Source organism: Ictidomys tridecemlineatus, chromosome X (genome assembly GCF_052094955.1).
Source record: "Ictidomys tridecemlineatus isolate mIctTri1 chromosome X, mIctTri1.hap1, whole genome shotgun sequence".
NCBI lineage: Eukaryota > Metazoa > Chordata > Mammalia > Rodentia > Sciuridae > Ictidomys > Ictidomys tridecemlineatus.
The window spans coordinates 1,535,189-1,540,739 of record NC_135493.1 but is presented as its reverse complement, the minus strand read 5'-3'; the positions used below and the strand labels follow the sequence as shown (position 1 = coordinate 1,540,739).

Here is a 5,551-nt window from a genome sequence, read left to right as displayed (position 1 = left end):
AAACTGCTATTGTAGATAGGTGTGGTAGTGCACACCTCTAATCCTGGCTCAACAGGCTGAGGCAGGATGAACAAAAGTTTGAGGCCAACCTCAGCAATTTAGTGAGACTCTACACTAAGTTACAAGACCCTGTCTGAAAGTTTAAAAAATAAAAAGTAAGTTCTAAGCCAGCCTCAGCAACTTAGCAAGACCCTGTCTCAAATTTTTAAAAAAGTATTGGGGAGGCTGGGGCTTTAGCTCAGTGGTAGAGTGCTTACCTTGCATGTGTGAAGCACTAGGTTCAAGCTTCAGCACCACATAAAAAATAAAATAAAGGTATAAAAAAGAATGTGTTAAAAAAGCTTAAAAATTAATTAATAAAGATATTGTGTGTCCAACTACAACTAAAAATATATTTAAATAAGGGTTGGGGATGTGACTCAGTAGGTAAGAACCCCAGAGTTCAATCCTTGGTTAAAAAAAATGCTATTGCAAATTATATGTTTTTGGGGTTTTGGGCACTAGGGATTGAACCCAGGGGTGCTTAACCACTGAGCCACATCCTCATCCCTGTAAATTGTATGTTAATTTCTAAAATTTCATTTTGGACTGTTTGTTGTTAATAGGAATAGAAATTATTTTTGCACACTGATTTTTTAAAAATGTTTTTAGTGTTGATGGAGTTTTATTCAATTTATTTCCATGTGGTACTGAGGATTGAACCCAGTGTCTCACACATGCTAGGCAAGCACTCCACCACTAAGGCACAACCCCGGACTGCATATCAATTTTTTTTGGTTAAATTTATTTTAATTAGTTATGCATGTCAGAAGAATGCATTTATGCACTTTAATATGTAATAGATAGATGGAGTATAATTTCTCATTTTTCTGATTGTACATGTTGTAGAATCACATTGATCATGCAGTCATATATTTACATAAGGCAATAATGTCTGTTTCATTCTACTGTCCTTCCTATCCCCATGTTCCCTCCTCTCCTCTCTCTCCATTACGCTCTACTTAATCTAAGTAGATTATTATTAACCTCCATTGTGAATTAGTACTCACATATCAGGGAAAATATTTAACGTCTGTTTTTTGGAGATTGGGCTTATTTCGCTTAGCATGATATTATCCAACTTCATCCATTTATCTGCAAATGCCATAATTTTATTCTCTTTTATTGCTGAGTAATATTCCATTGTGATGCACACTGATTTTATATCCAGCAACTTTGCTAAACTCTCCTGGTAATTGTAGTAATTTGTGTTTAGTTTCTTTGGTATTTTATAATACATATCGAATCACCTGTGAATAAAGACAGGTTTTTTTTTCTTTTTTTGTCCTTTAAAAATTGCTTTTATTTTTTTCTTTCCTTTTTAAAAATTTCTTTCTCCCCCCGCCCCCCAACAGCACTAGCCAAGACCAACAGCACGATGTTGAGTAAAAGAGGTGATGATAGTGGTCAACCTTTTCACGATCATGAATTGTAGCCGATGATTTTTGTGCACCTATTATGGTGGTCATATATCTTTTCTTATTTAATCTATTAATGTGGTTAATTACAATAAATGATTTTCTATTGTTAAACCAATTTTACACACATATATATGTTATATATATTTTTATATATAGTTTTATCACCATATATTATATATTATCATTTTTATATATTGTTAATATTGTGCTTGGAATTTCTGCATCTATATTCAGGAGTAAGCTTGGCCTCTAATTTTCTTTCTCATGATGTCCTTGATAGGTGTTAATTGCAGGTTACATTTGCCTTCTATCGAGAGTGTATCCTTTTGTGGGGCTGGGGCTGTGACTCAGCGGCAGAGTGCTTGTCTTGCACATGTGAGGCAATCCTCAGCACCACATAAAAATAAATAAACAAAATAAAGAAATTTTAAAAAGTGTATCCTTTTTGTGTGTGCATGTGCATGTAATATAGATTGAACCCAAGTTCTTTTACATGCTAAGCAAGGGCTCTACCACTGAGCTATACCCTCATCCCTTACCAAAAAAGTCAATGGTTAGATGCTATGTGATATCTTAACAATATGCGTGTGGTCAGGCCTAAGGGTTTCTTCCATCCTTGACAAAACAGAATAACCTTGTCTTCTTTCATACAACACCTGTTTTTTAATTCTCTTAAAGAGTGTGCATAAAATTGGAAGTATTTATTTTTGAAGATTTGGTAGATCTTGCTGATGAAGTCATCTAGGTATGGAGTTTGCTTTGGGGGAACTTATCTGATTACTGATAATAAATATTTTATGATTTTATGACTATTTAGGGTCTCTGCTTTTTCTTGAGTCAATACAGGTGATTTTTTTTTCTAGGAATTTGTTCATTTCCAGTGCATTTTTAAATGTATTGACATACAGTTATTCACAATATCCATTATTTTTAAAATCTTCTCAGCCTCTGTGATTCAGTGCATTTTCCATTCATACTATGGTTTACCTGCGCCTTTTCTCATTTCCCTCGATGAAGCTTGTAAATGTCATTAGTCTTTCCAGGAAAACTCCTTAGTTTGACCAGAAGCATGGCTTTGTCCCCTGCTGCAGCCATCTGCATGAAGTTTTTCCTTTTTTCATCAATCATCTCACCATCTTTCTGGAAACAGAATAGTTTGAAGTAAGAATGACACAAAGATCCTGTCCACAAATGGGCAAACTTCATTCCAAACTGAAAAAAAAAAAGCACATTCATTCCCTTTTATTGTAAGCAGAGCTTTGTCATGAGAAAAAGATTGGACTTTCTTGAACTGTGATTCTTATTGAAGCTCACAACCATGTTGCTTCTTATTTCTAATTAAGATTCCCATATCTGGGGCTGGGGATGTGGCTCAAGCAGTAGCGCTCGCCTGGCATGCATGTGGCCCGGGTTCGATCCTCAGCACCACATACAAACGAAGATGTTGTGTCCGCCGAAAACTAAAAAAAAAAAAATAAATATTAAAAAGAAATGAAAAAAAGATTCCCATATCTGGTGTTTCCTTTTCTATCTGGGTCAACATGACCTAGGTTTAACCCACTCAGCTCAAAGACACAGTAAACTTTTAGCCCTTGGGAAACTAATGTGCTTTATACCTATTAAAGAAATCATCTACAAACTGGACACAGTGACTCAGGAGACTGAAGCAAGAGGATCACAATTTTGAGGCCAGCCTCAGAAACTTAGCAAACCATTCCGCAAAAAAGAGCCTAAAAAGGACTGGGGATGTAGCTCAGTGGTAAAGATCCCCTGAGTTCAATCTCCAGTATCAAAATAAATAAATAAATAGAGAAAAAAGTCTACTTACTCTTCTTTCTTTAAAACCTGTCCCTGGGGCTGGGGATGTGGCTCAAGCAGTAGTGCGCTCGTGTGGCATGTGTGTGGCCTGAGTTCGATCCTCAGTACCACGTAAAAACAAAGATGTTGTGTCCTCAGAAAACTAAAAAAATAAAATATTTAAAAAAATTTAAAACCTGTCCCTGAAAACTTCACCTTCAGGAAGTGTTGTCCTTCGTTGGCTGCCTCGCTGTCTTTGGGCATGTGCTCATCATCTCCTTGACTGAGACTCCAACTTTTACACGTTAGGGGTTTCCCCCAAGGTCACTGGCTTCTGGCTGGTTGCTGTCAGAGGGAGCGCTGGTCTGGGAAGTCCCAAAAGTGCTCTATAAGAGTCAAGTCCTCCACCTTCCTTCCCAGAAAGGCTGCTACTAATAGAAGAAGTTGGACATTGGTCACAGCTATACAGCTGGTCTCTTAGTTCTCATCTGTCAGAGTCTGGCAGTCACATGGTTTCTGGTTCTTTGCTTTGTTTGGGTTAGTCCCTCTTGTCTTTCAATGTCAGAGATTGAAAGTCCTATTTCTGGGAATCGTGGCTGTATTCCAATATGCAAAACTGACAAGATTCCTTAGGACATTTTCTTCCACTTCAAAAACAGGAAGACTGCTAAAGGTGCCCTGTCTCCCAGATTGAAGTCTTAGAAAACCTGATTGTGACACTACTGCTTTTCTTCTCTGTGCTGCCAGCCTGAGACAAGAGTTAACTATACCCACAGGCCAGAGCCTTCTGCCTGGCCTGCTGAGTAGTCCTTCCCTGTGGACCTCTTGGCTGCAGCTGGAGAACTGGCTCTGCTATGCATGTTATGGAGACACACAGGGCACAGGATTTTGTTGATGTCTGTGTTCTATAGGAAAGATGTATGCAATTATTTGGGGGAAATGGAATAGGATCATAAGAGAACCAACCCCAGAGGACAAACTCCTGGAGAACAGTTGGGCTCCTGGGGGAGTCTGGGGGCACCTGCTACATTTGGAGAATAGCTGTAGGGAATGAGTCCTGTCCTAGGAGAGAAGCAGGTGAGTCATGGCCAGCTCAGCCTATTTAGAGTGTCCAGGAGCCCTGATCCTAACTACTTTGTCTTTCCTTCTCCCCTTGGAAGAAGGGGGAATCCCAGGGAAATACACAAATTGGACTAAGCCCTCAGGAAGGCAGGAAAAGCTGTGGATGCAGGGTAGTACCACACACACTGGGGAGCATCCCTCCACCTGTCGGTCCCCACCCAGGGGTTCCAATGCTGATCAATTCCCACCAATGAACACCCATTGAGGACCGTCAGTCTGGCACAGTCACAGGGAAGAGATTTATGTCCCTAGGGGAAGCCATCTCGACAACTTCCACCAAGCCAAAGCATTTGGTAAAAGTCTTCTTCCGGGGAGGGTGAGGCTTTTTTTCTTGGCACACATGTTGGTGTGAGACTAACAATGTTAGAATAGATACTGTTGCCCACTTCTGGGGAAACGATCAAATGAGGAAACCACAGCTCTCAGAGCCAACTGAACTCCTACTTTGATTGGTTTCCAGGAAGAAAACATTTCAAAATGTAAGTCCAAACCTTTGATGCTATAAAAGTACTGGCTCCTAATGAGACATTCTCAACTTTAGGAAAAAGAAGTCACAGTTGGGTAGGAAGCCCAGGCAGGTTTCCCCAGTGAAGCTCTCACTTCTGTATTGGCAGCAGGTGGCTATCCCAGCCAGGCACCAGAGGCCCAGGACACCTGCACACTCTGGTGGGTGATCATGCCAGGGCTGGTGGCCTTCATCAAGTAGGCTGATTCCTCCTTGACCTCTAGGAATGGGAATCACACGAGATGGTTGTAGGTGGTGGGACAGGGGAGGCTGCAAGCAGGTCATTTGATGTCATTAGGAGGGCCTAGGATAGACAGAACCAGGGTCAGCGAGGGCCTGCCTAGGGCATGCCATATGCTGCATGGACAGTGTGCCAGCAGCTCCCAGAGGGATTCAGGCAGAGTCCTGGGCAAATGGATCAGTCACACCCAAAGACCTGGTCCTGTGGCAGGAGCTCTGTGAGTGAGAAACTGCAGAGGAAGTTCCTGAGGCAGCTTTACTGACAAGATTCATGAAATGGGAAGGAGATTGTGCTAAACCACCAACAATAAAAATTTCAATCAACCAGGATGGAAAAAAGTTTTCCTTATCTTTCTATTCCCTCCAGAGAGAATTATGTTACAAATCACTGTCATAGGAATATGTGATCTAAGAGTACACAGCCAAA

General features: G+C 40.5%; 1 pseudogene; it reads right to left on the bottom strand.

Moving 5' to 3' along the window:
• Positions 1–2,002: 2,002 nt before the first annotated feature.
• Positions 2,003–2,116, bottom strand: LOC120891217 (U6atac minor spliceosomal RNA; annotated as a pseudogene).
• Between the last annotated feature and the right edge of the window lie 3,435 nt (positions 2,117–5,551).